The 13,396-nt window shown below is 42.0% G+C and overlaps 1 long non-coding RNA gene across 1 annotated transcript; it reads left to right on the top strand.

The window, feature by feature from the left end:
* Positions 1-4,442: 4,442 nt before the first annotated feature.
* Positions 4,443-7,355, top strand: LOC119367026. The gene is made up of 3 exons (XR_005176172.1): positions 4,443-4,524; positions 6,380-6,492; positions 7,255-7,355. It is a non-coding gene; the product is annotated as an uncharacterized LOC119367026 (long non-coding RNA).
* The last annotated feature ends 6,041 nt before the right edge of the window (positions 7,356-13,396 follow it).

Consider the following 13,396-nt stretch of genomic DNA (forward strand, 5'->3'; position numbering starts at 1 on the left):
GACCAATGCCGATTTTCCATGTGTAAAATTCTCATTGGCTGATGGATCCACGTGTCAGCTTCGCGTTGGCACAGGTGTCACTCATCCAACGGTCGAGATGGGCGATATGTTGACATGTGGACCGGCCCAAAAGTGGCCAACAAAGTTTAAATGGTCCGGCCCAACCGAAGGCCCATAAGATTTAGCGGGCCATAATGGGCCGACCCAGCTAAAGGCCCACAAATTTTAGTAGACCATAATGGGCCGGCCCAGCTAAAGGCTCACACAATTTTGCAGACCATAATGGGCTGGCCCAGTTAAAGGCCCACCAGATTTTGCGGACCACAATGGGCCGACCAGCTAAAGGCCCACAAGATTCTGTAGACCATAATGGGCTGGCCCAGCTAAAGGCCCAACATTCCCTGTCAAATCGGCCTGTCAACGGCCTGGTCTAAACTTGTCATCAATGCGGCCCATGGTCACTTCTGGACCATTAATAGTCCGCTAAGTAATTGGGCCGAATTACGGCCCGATGTATTTCCGGCCTGTTAAAGGTCCGGCTTCATTTGGGCCCATTTACAGGCCATCAAAACTTTCGGCCCATAAACGACCGTGAAGGATTTGCGTCATATTCGGCCATGTCTGTCATTCGGCCTGTTAGAGGCCCACTATAGATTTGGGCCACTTTCGGCCTGTTATCATTTTCGGCCTGTTAATGCCGGACGTAAACCATGGGCCATATGTGGCCCAACATCATATCGGGCCCATTAACGACCCATATAAAAATGACGATAATCTAGCCCGACCGAAGTTCCGGCCTGTTAAAGGCCCGGGTATTAGGTCGGCGCATTTACGGCCGGTCCGAATTTCGGCCTGTCAAATATCCGCGTCGTAAATGGGCCACCATTTCAAACTGCTAGGTCCAGTGGGTTATTTGGCACAATCAGGGCTCAATCTCATTTTCGGTCTATTAAAGGCCCACGTTTTTTATGGGCTCGAGATATTTACACCTGTAAATGGCCTATTTTTACTGAGGGCCCAAATTATGTTTAGGCCTGTTAAAGGCCCACTATGGGCACAGACCTACCAGAAAAATATGAAAGCTTATGCTGATTCAAGCCCAGATATTTTAGTGGGCTACATGCCAATTTCGGCCCGTAATCGTTTTTAGCCCAATTGGAATGGGCCCAACGAATGTTGGCATGTTGGGCTCCTACGAAGCTTTCGGCCGAATACATTACTAAGATAAACCTACACTATACAAAAATAGCGTCGTAATTACTGCAGCCTGTGGCAGCATCATAAATGTTGTATCACAACAAAATAAATTCCAACCAGACAACAAAAGGCCTGTTGGCATAAAGTTTACGGTTCTTCCAGATAAAAGCACCATCAGATTTATAGAAGCACAGATCATTTGACCTGAGTGCTAATGTTTCAGGCTGTAGAATATGATGGAGCAGCACGATCTCCACCTTTTTTCTGCCATTGCTCTTCAACAACGAAGTGAATGTCTGATAGTCTGGTTTCAAAACCATTCATATCTTGACGACATTTCTCAACCACTATTCTTGTTTCCGAAACAACCTCCATTAGGGATTGGACTTGTGTCTGGAGCACAGATATATCACTCTGTCTAGCAGGAAGATTTTGTTCAGTAGGCGATTTGGACGAGGTTACCTTGACAACCAACCCAGAATTACGCAGGAAGGTGCTTTTTGCACTGTTAGTGGAGAGATACTAACGCACTGCAGCAAGAGGTGACATTGTGCCTATAGTAGCCTCGTCACCTTCAGGTGGTTGTGGTTGTTCAATCATTTGTTCCATAGCTTCCTGAAAGTTTGAACTTGTAGATTAGTGTACCAGATAAGTTACTAATGAGGCAAAAACAAACAAAGTAGGTTAAACGTTTATACATAACTTATTTTGGTGAACTACTATAATACATTAGCATGTATTGTAGTGCCAACTACATAATAAAATCACTTTCGGAACATATGTCCATGTAGCATGCCTACTTTATTGTCTATTTCCTCACATTCGTTGACATCTAAAGATAAAGAGACATGGTTTAAAGTAGGATGAACATTGTATGACATCATTCATATCATGGGAAAACAGATATAAAACAAACAGGCTATTTTATCATTGTGTGCGCACGTGAACATAAAAACTAGATTACAGATCAAGACCAAAATAATATCCTTCATCTCTTTTAAACCATGTAAGGTGAAATGATACGTTAAGAAAATTGTGTATAAAAGTGAACAGAGTAACTGACATTGGCTGCAAACCAAGTAGTTAAATGAACATATCACAGTACCAATCAGTTCAAGGCAGGATGAGTAAGGACTTACAACATCAGCTTGAACTGGTGTGCTCATGCCCTTCATCTTGCTGGTATGGCAATCCTTGAAGATTTACAGTGCATTCGGTTCAGGTTCTTTTTGGTACGCACGGGCTTTCCTCTGTATTTGAAATAAGTCAATATAGATACGGTAATATGTCACAAAAAAAGAAGGAAGTAGCATCTATTTACAAGAGCCTCGCAGTGTGCAATATAGCTACGAGATCCTGTTTTCTGTTGGAATTTCAATTTAGAACGGTTGGTTTTGTTCTTCAAACAGTTAGCCTAGAAGAAGATACACTTGTAAGGCACATACATAAATACAAGTTCAATATGTGGTCTGATCAAATACATATAGCCTACCTGATACTTTGGATCAAACCAGTGTTTAACGAGGGCTGTCCAGTCTTCATCTGTAATATATTCCACTAGAGATGTTTGGGCGATTTCATTGTTAGCCTTGCCTTCAAAGTGAGATTTTCTAAGGTGGTACCAATACTGTCGCAGAGCAGACTGAAAAACATGAGTGCATGCTTGTTTAGTTGCATCATCTTTCGGATCCAACTTGAACCTCATCTGTTGAAAAAAGAATGCGAGTATTACTAGGAGGAAGCTAGAAAGTATGGGATAGAGCAAGACAATATTACTAATTGCGATGAATAACATTACTTACGGATAAATGGTCAAGGAAGGTGTTAAACTGGGTATTGTCTTTCTCATTCCTGTACTGGATCCACGTTGGGAGGATACACGCATGACACCTAACGGCAACGGCTGCCTCTAATACTAACTTGGCTGACTCTGTAGCATCATGTGGCCTTTTTAAACCTGCCTCAAAATGGATCTCCATTCTTCCCCCTTTAGATTTTGTTAATCTGTCAAGCATTATCCTTGATGCCTGTTTCCGCTTGCGCCGTGGTGCTAGTTCAACAACGAATATGGAAAGTGTTAGTGTACATCAAACTGTGAGAGTACATATAAAGGAGCATGCAACTGCAACTTGACTCGGTCAGGTACCGTCTTGGTGTTGATGCTCATGAGGTTCATCTGATCTTGCCAAGTCCTGTTGTGTCAGCAGTGCTTCGGAAGTAGTGTTAGGTGTGAAGGCATCTTGGGAACTGGCCAGTTCCGGAGCAAACGAATGAGTAACTGGTTGAGATGCTGGTACAGTTGAAGCGGATGCTGCAGCTGGTGGAGCAGGTGATACTATGTTTGTAGATTTAGCCGGTGGACTTGGACCTTCTACTGCACTATAAGTACCAGCAGAATCTCGACGGCAGAACCTTTTCCGTTTCACCCACTACTATATTATTTTCCTTGCTCTTTTTTCACTTTGCCATGTCAAGCTGTACCCACAATACAAAAGAATAAAATCACTCTTCAGAACTCATTGATGCATGATACAGACAAGCAATACTTTGATGTAAGACAACCGTATGAGGATGGAATATGTAAGAAAAACACACTACAATAAACCTGCTAATCCATGACAGATTTCCGATGACAGTATTGAAAATCATCATGAATGTCCTGGTACAGCCTGGCGGCAGCCCTGCAAGCATACTGAAGCCTGCCCTGAAGCCCGGCTAAAGCCCTAAATCTTTCCCCGTATAAAAACTAACCCTAAGACCCTCCTTCCCAATCTCAATCTCCATCCACCGCCGCCACGCCTTGCCTCTCCTCGGCCCTGTCCTCTGCCTCCAACTCCCCGCCTCCAAGCGATGACGACAGCCCGAGATCCATGGTGACGGCGGCAGCAGTGGCCCGATGGAAGAAGTGGCCATCCCTAACCGTTGCCGCGTGCTTCTGCCACTCACGTTGGCCATGGATATGCAACAGGGGCCTTCCTCCTCCGTCTCCCAGAGCCCGTAGCTGATTCTCCATCCGGAGATTCGGGGCAGCAAGCGCCGAACGAGGAGAGGACGAGGACCGTGACCTGCTGGAGGCCCAAGCGCGACCTCGTCAACGGTGACTACGCCCCGCACAAGGTTCGTCCCTGTTCCTCCCTTGTCTCCTCTCGTTTATTACTTTCTCTCCCATCCCCAATCAAAATTTCTTGCTTCGATTCAGATCAGTAGGATCTCTCTGCATCTCCAATTCCAGGGACGGCAACGACCGAGGCCCCACGCTCAAACCCGACGAGCTGGAATGGCGAGGTCATCCGAGCCGACCATCATGATTCCCCACAGAACAATAAGGTTGACTCTCTCACTCTGTTTTTCTTTTCTTTCCAAGTACCTGCTGCTCTTCTCTAGCATAGTTCTCCTGGGGCTCACCAATTTTCTTGGACTGAACCTGATGTAGAAAACGCGTCCACTTCGTTTCCTGATACTCGCAAGCTACAGCCAAGTTACAGCCAATGACAGACTAGCACTGCTAGTTATTTCCTTTTTCTTCTCTCACCATGCGAGCATTAGCAGTGTAGAATTTGTGTTAAATAACTACTACTCCCTCCGTTCGAAATTACTCGTCGAAGAAATGAATGTATCTCGATGTATTTTAATTGTAGATACATCCATTTTTGTGACAAGTAATTCCGAATGGAGGGAGTAGTTAGACAAGCTATGTGGTGGTTCGCGTTTAGTTCCTAATTAGGCCATGCCAGTAATGAATAAAGCATATTAGTGTCCTCCTTTCCATTGTTATTAGTCTGGTATATATCTATATTTTTATATTGTCTTTACTCCCTGGCGTAGTTGCAAACTAATAATTAATGATGTGCAGAACTTGTGTAAGTTAGATGTACTCAGTGGCGGAGCTACAACAAATAAGTTGGGCAGGCCAAATTTTTTTCTAAACCATACAGTTAAGTAGGCATGAGTTAGTGAAATTTCAGGTTGCCTGTACAGGGAAACTGGTAATAGGATGATGTTGTCAAGTAAAATTTGGACAAATAAACGAAATTTCTTGTGCTCTAGCTGCCTGCTGGTTCTATGGCCTTGTGCTTGTCGCCTGGGTAGTTCATCAGTGGCTAGCCACTGGCAGCCGCCATGGCATAGGGATGGGTCACCGTAGGGGTTGCTACATGCGGCGCCCGACTTCCTGGCTATTGGACCTCTCCATCTCTGAATGGCTTGCTCAGTGTTGAATCGAGGCAGAGAGCTCATAGCTGGATGCGAGGGAGACATGCTATTGGATTAAGATGTTACATGTACAAAAGAGTTTTATTTGTCTCTAGAGCTGGGCGGGCCACGACCTTGTTTTGCCAGTCGATGTACTCATCTTTGTTGCTGTTAGGATCAAATATCAATGCTACTTGAGTCATACTACCTCCATCTTGAAATATAAGTCGTTTTTATAGGTTAAACTAGCATACAAAAATGTCTTATATTTTGAGACGGAGTTAGTACTTGTTAGTTTTGACCATGCCTAGCTTAAGGACTCATCGGTATTCTTCATAAGAAAATCCTGCATATGTTCGTACACGTTCCTATCTGAATTAATATTGGATGTTTCTTGGTGTGTGCATGTGGCAGTCAACTGTCAAGGCACGTTTTCACAATATATGTTGGTATATGGTGTTGTGAAACTTCTATGATTGAACATACCACGACAAGATTTAGAAGTAACTTTCTTCCATCTACAAAAGTTGAGAGGCACAAGGAGAGGCACACAGTTTGACCACTGAATAAGCTACTCCCTACTCCCTGAGCTAGAGGGAGGGGCACAAGATTTACCACTGAATAAGCTGTTCGATTCTACATGATTGAGGCTCTAAAATGAAATAATGAAATAGTGTAACAATCTATAGCTTTAGAGATTTAGAGGCACACATAGATAATGAAATAGTGTAACAATCTGCAGGTTTGAAAAGTTTGGTGTTCTTATTTGATCTTGGTTTGCAGCAAATAATAATATTGGTGTTGTCATTGCACTTTGGGCTCCAATGAAATTCTTGTATGTCTCAATTCTCTGTCAAAAGTTGTTTTAATAGTGTGCTAAGTTTTGTCGGATGCTTTGCCCAGGTCTATCTCATGGACACCCAGATTTTGTATGCAATTTTCTCAACACCCAGATTGGAGCTTAAAGTTGGACATTTTGATGGGACTGCAGATCTTCGGATGTTGGTGCTGAGATTGATGTGGCCCTAGCTACATGTAAGCGAAGCTTATGATGTCGATCCTTCAGGCTGCACTGCCATCATGTTACCTCACAAACTGCTGGTGGTAATTTTGCATCACCACTTATTAATTTATTTATTATTGTTCCTGTCAAATGCTAATTCTTGTCAAATAGTAATTCTTCAGCTGTATGTTGATGATCTCTTACGGTTGCTAGAGAAATGTATCCTTGGGCAAAATGTCCACATTCTTAGATAGGTCTATTACTGTCTCCTTCATATCCTTTTGGTTTTATTTTCACTATATATCTGTTTTGGTCTAATTTTCAACTGTCAACTGTCAACAATATGTGGATATTGTTCTTTAGGGTATATCCAATTTCTTAATGCTCTATATAATAGGGTAGGTTCTGGGGTTGGGCAACCTATTTTTTGCAAATTGGTGGTACCCAAAGGTGCTGTTCTGCCAAATATTGACAAGTCAATTCATGCCTACTTACAAGGATGGAAAAATAATATACTACTCGACACACCTGTAGAAGTATGTACTTGTTTGTTTTCTCAATGCATAACTATCCCTTCTTCAATATGTACTGTCCCCCTTTGACCAGTGTTTTTGTTTTTCTTATTCAGATGATATGCACAAGTACTTTACATTTCATTTTTTTACCCATAAGTTGGTTGTTTTAATTAATAGGGATCTACATGAAACATGTATGTAGTAGATACTATGTTATTCTCACGTGTAGGTGCAAGATTTAAGAATTTTGATAGCATGAGTTATTCATTTTTTATATTTGTTTCAATTCTCTTATTTTTACAATATATTCATATCTACAAATATCTAATGATGTTGTAAATATGCTAGGTATGATTGCGTACCAGACTACTTGGTGCTGGGCTACTTGGTGCTGCCCATCACAATTTGTACTGACAATTTCCATCAAGACGGCCGACAGCAAGAACTTGAATAGCAACTTCAATAGTTTAAATGACCTGTTTGTGTGAACTGGTTTGTACTGTTTTCTAACTTTCCCAAATGATGTATTGTGTCAATCTATGTTGTAAACCATCATTTCATGGAGCATTTTGTAAGCTGCTATGTTGTAGATACTTGTGAATTACTGCATTTTGATTCATATGTGCATGTGAGACTGTTTTGAAATACCTGTCTTGCCAAAATTGGCATTACGATATGTGTAATGCATTCTGGTTAAAAATATAGTTGGTGAAAAATGGGCTGGATGAAATAGGCTAATGGGACGAACTAATGGGCTACCCCATGTAGGATATCCATGACGATTTCTGTGACGAAAACTAGTGTCCATATAGGCTGCCACGTCATTCCAGTTGGTTAATTGAAAAGTCTACGTGGCATCGGTCCATGACGGCTTGCTCCGTCACAAAGGTTTGGGCCCTGGGCGGGCCTGCAGTAGATCCTTGACAGTCAAGGACCATCATGGATAGCACCATGTCAAATTATGATGCGATATACATGACGGAATTCAAATCCGTCAAGGATGGGCACCCATGACGGATTTTGCCTCGCCTGTGACGGATTAGAATCGTCATTTATTAACAGGTTTCTTGTAGTGATAGGACGACATGACATATTCACAGCTACAATGTGCAAACTAAGCAGAAGGATTTTCAAGAAAATAGAAGTAATGCAAGCTAGACACCATATGAAAGATGCAACCAATATTACTCTGCCAAGTTGAAAGTGTCTTGTCATAAGTGGCAATTCGAAAAATAGAAGCAGTATAACATAGAAATCAATGCAAGATGCAACCACTATCAAACTGCCATGTTAAAAGCGTCCAATCATGAGTTACTGATGCGGGATACACAACAATAATACTTTGATGTAAGAACATGGTATGATAGATAGATGCAGTGTATTCTAGACATAGAAAGCCATGTCATATGCACATGTATAACGTATAAACTCAGCAGGTGCAATTTACTCAAAATAGAAGAAATATAGGGTAGACAACATATGTAACATGAAACCAATTATCACACTGTCAACTTAGAGCAAGCACCTGCGATGGTGGAGTACGGGAGATGAACTCATCATGTAGACTTGGGACTTCAACTTCATTAGCAGCAGCAGTGGCAAATCTAGAGAGTCTCTGTTTGCGTCGGTGCGGAGTACCACCAACATCCCCTAACTTACTCTTTTCCTTCCTATTTTCTGATATTGCCTTATGAAGTCAAAACCACAAGAAGAATAATAAAATTACCTCTGCATAACTGGTTGATGCATGATACAGATGAACACTACTTTGATGTAAGGCAAGCGCAGGATAGGAGGATGGAATATATACAAAAAAAGACGACATTTCATATACACACGTATGATAGGAGGATGGAATATGTATGAAAAAACAATAAGCGAAAGGCATTTCAACAAAATTAGAAGAAATGAAAGCTAGGCACCATATGAACATGCAACCAATATCACTCTATGAGGTAAAAAGTGTCTCGTCGTAAGTGCCATTTCAAGAAATTAGAAGCAGTACAAGCTAGAAGACAATGCAAGATGCAACCTATATCACAGTCCGAAGTTAAATGTGTCTTATGGATAAGTGATCGTTGCAGGTATAAGTTGTAAGCTACGCAGATGCAATTCTACATAATCAGAAGCAATACAAACTAGACATCATACGGAAAACGCAACCACGTATAACAGTTCCAAGTAAGAGCAAGCACTTGTGATGGTGGAGTAGGGGAGATGTGCTCATCATGTACACGTATGTTCTAGAAACGGGAACACATGTCATATTCACAGGCATTATGTGTAAAGTAAGCATGTGCAATTCTAGTTAGAAGCAATACAAGCTAGACATCATACGCAACATGCAACCACATATAATAGTGTCAAGTTAGAGCAAGCACCTGTGATGGTGGAGTAGGGGAGATGTGCTCATCATATACACAACTACGTTGACTGTCCAGCCTTGTGTTGTCTTGCGAATCTTGTTGGGAGGATGGCGGAGTAGAATCTGTAGAGACCCCCTGTTTGAGTTGCTCCGAAGGACCACCATCATCCACTGCCGTACTAATTTCCTTCAGCTGTAATGATTTTGCATTGTGAAGTCAAACCGATAAGAAAAAGGAATAAAATTCGCTCTTCAGAACTCATTCATGCATGATACTGACGAACACTACTCGGATGAAAGGCAAACACATGATGCGAGGATGGAATATGTATGAAAAACAGGATTGTGTGACATATTCACACCTATGATGTGGTAACTAAGAAGAAGGCATTTCAACAAATTAGAAGCACTGCAAGCTAGACACCATATGAAAGATGCAACCAATATCACCCTGCCAAGTTCAAACTGTATAGCATTTCAATAAATTAGAAGCAGTATATGCTAAAAATCATATGCAAGACACAACCAATATCAGAGTGGCGACTTAAAGGTGCCTTATCATAAGTGACTGATGCGTGATATGCAAGAATAGTAGTCTGATGTAGAAACAGGAACACATGTCATATTCACAGGCATTATGTGTAAAGTAAGCAGATGCAATTCAACAAAGGTAGAAGCAATACAAGCTAGACATCATACGCAACATGCAACCACATATAATAGTGCCAAGTTAGAGCAAGCACCTGTGATTGTGGAGTAGGGGAGATGTGCTCATCATCTACACAGCTACGTTGACGGTCTAGCCTTGCATTGTCTTGCGAATCTTGTTGGGAGGATGGCGGAGAAGAATCTGTAGAGAACCTCCGTTTAAGTTGCTCGGAAGGACCACCATCATCCAATGCCTTGCCAATTTCCTTCAGCTTTATTGATTTTGCATTGTGAGGTCATACCGACAAGAAAAAGGAATATCATTCGCTCTTCAGAACTCATTCATGCATGATACCGACGAACACTACACTGATGAAAGGCAAAGTCATGATACGAGGATGGAATAAGTACGGAAAAATGGACGGCTTGACATATTCACACCTATGATGTGGTAACTAAGTAGAAGGCACTTCAACAAATTAGAAACACTACAAGACACCATATGGAAGGTGCAATCAATATCACTCGACCAAGTTAAAACTGTCTCGTCATAGGTGGCGTTCGTCAAACTAGAAGCAATACATGCTAGAAATCATATTCAAGACACAAACCAATATCACACTGCCAACTTAAAGGTTTCCCATCATAAGTGATTGATGCAGGATACACAAGAAGAGTAGTTTCATGTAAGAACATGGTGTGATAGACAGATATAGTATGTACCAAAAACAGGAAAGCGTGTCATATTCACATGTATCATGTGTAAGCTAAGCAGATGTAGTTTACACTAATTAGGAGCAATACGAGCTAGACACCATATGCAACATGCAACCAGATATCACACTGCCAAGTTAGGGAAAACACCTTGGATGGTGGAGTAGGGGAGCGGAGACTTGGACCTTGTAATGCACTATCAGTACAAGGAGAATCGGTACAGATGCTCTGTTTACATTGCTGCAGAGGACCATCATCATCGCCTTCCTTACTCTTTTCCTTCCTCTTTCTTGATTTTGCCTTGTCAAGTCAAACCCACAAGAAAAAGGAATAAAATCTGCTCTTCAGAACTTATTGATGCATGATACTGACGAACACTACTTTCATGTAAGGCAGCCGCATGATAGGAGGATGGAATATGTATGAAAAACAGGACGGCGTGACATATTGACATGTATGATGTATAAAGTGTAAACTAAGAACAAGGTGCTTGAACTTGTTAGAATCGATGCAAGCTAGAAACCATATGAAAGATGAAACCAATATCACTCTGCCAAATTAAAAGCGTGCCCTAACAAATGTATTTGACCAAATTAGAAGCAATACATGGCAACAGGCTAGAAATAATATGCAATATGCAACGAATAAAGGTGACTCATCATAAGTGATTGATGGAGGATACAGAAGAGAGGTAGTTTCATGTAAGAACAAGGTTAACACATAGATGTGGTGTGTACCAAAAATAGGAAGGCATGTCATATTCACAGGTATAGTGTGTAAACTAAGCAGATGCAATTTACCCTAATTAGAAGCATTACAAGCTAGACACCGTATGCAACATGCAACCACATATCACACTGCGAAGTTGGAGCAAGCACATGTGATGGTGGTGTAGGGGAAGTGCGGTCTTCAGGTATAGAGCAACGTTCAATATCTTCATTTAGGCTTGCTATTTCTTGAGAATCATGTGGAGAGGATGAAATTGCATTCTTTATAAGAGTATTGCATCTCATATTAACCCACGCGCGTGACTGTCTCATCATAAGTGATAGACGCAGGAAATACAAGAACAATAGTTTGATGTAAGAACATGGTGTGATCGGCAGATGTAGTATGTACCAAAAACAGGAAGGCGTGTCATATTCACATGTATAATGTGTAAGCTAAGGAGATGCAATTTAACAAGTTAGGAGCATTGATGAGGGATACACAAGAAAAGTAGTTTGATGTAAGAACATGGTTAATAGAAAGACGCAGTATGTACCAAAAACAGGAAGGCATGTCATATTCACATGTATAATGTGTTAACTAAGCAGATGCAATTTACCCTAATTAGAAGCATTACAAGGTAGACACCATATGCAACATGCAACCACATATCACACTGCCAAGTAAGAGCAAGCACCTGCGATGGTGGTGTGGGGGAATTGCGGTGATCAACTAGAGAGCTACGTTGACTATCTTCATTTAGCCCTGCTGTTTCTTGAGAATCATGTGGGGAGGATGACACTGTACTCTTTAAACGAGTAGGGCGTCTCACAGTAACCCACCCGGGTGACTGTCTCATCATAAGTGATTGACAAGGGATACAAAAGAGCATTAGTTTGATGTACGAATATGGTTAATAGACATATGTAGTATGTATCAAAAAGAGGAAGGCATTTCATTATCAAAGGTATAATGTGTAAAGTAAGCAGATTCAATTTAACCAAATTGGAAGCAATACAAGCTAGAAACCATATGCAACATGCAACCACATTTGACAGCGCGAAGTTAAAGCAAGCACCTAGGATGGTTGTGTGTGGCAATTGAGATCATCAACTACAGAGCTACGTTTACTGTCTCCAACTGCTGACACTACACCCATTAGAGCGCTGAAACGCTTAGTGCTTATCTTCGAATTACACTGGAGTGACTTCTGTCTTTTCTTTTCTGCATTCATCAACACTGCGTCAGAGTCTAAAATACCCATGCATAAAAAAAAAGTGTGAGTATGGGTGAAGTGTGTGCACAATTAGTATAGTGTAAGGGCAGCAGATAGCAGGTCGGTGAGAAATAAATGACGGCAGACATATGATAGCTCTACAACATGCATGGCACACTCAATTACTACAGGATTCTATGAAAATAACAGTCGACTAAAAGCAAATAGGCCAGTCCATTTTTTCTGCACCGCCCGATGTATAAAGAACGGGCACATCGCCTTCATCTACCTCCAGCCAGTCAGTGCTGACGATCTTCCTCGAAACGCCAGCGACCACCAGCCCAGTATTCCTCCCCTGCCTGCGCCCTCCCCTCGACCTCACCGTACCGTCGTGCTTGGCACCGCCCCCTGGCCATCCATTCAAGCCCCGTCGACCTCCAGATCGGGTGCAAGCAGCTCCTGCGCCCCACACCCCTATGATAGACAATGATGCGCCGCTTCCCCGGGGAACAGGCGGACTAGGTGCTCCGCGCGCCTAAGCGGGTGCTGCTTCTTTTAATTGCGGTTCGACTGGCCCTGAATTGAAATCCAGGCGGGCTACTGACCTCTAGCAAAGGTGAAATAGTAAAAGGGAGGAAACCTTATGCATTTAGTATCACGAAGAAGATGCAGTAAGAAGCGCTCAACTAGTTTCTTTCGTGGGATGAATACGGTGTGAGCGGAGACGTAAGATTTGCACGAATAAGGGAAGAGGAGTACGTCTTTCTGCGGGCAGTGCTGTGTCCTCCTTCTGTTTTTCCGACGATCTTGTTGTTCGCCGGAAAACCAGAAGTTTTGGA

The sequence above is a fragment of the Triticum dicoccoides genome, chromosome 2B (genome assembly GCF_002162155.2).
Source record: "Triticum dicoccoides isolate Atlit2015 ecotype Zavitan chromosome 2B, WEW_v2.0, whole genome shotgun sequence".
NCBI classification, from domain to species: domain Eukaryota; kingdom Viridiplantae; phylum Streptophyta; class Magnoliopsida; order Poales; family Poaceae; genus Triticum; species Triticum dicoccoides.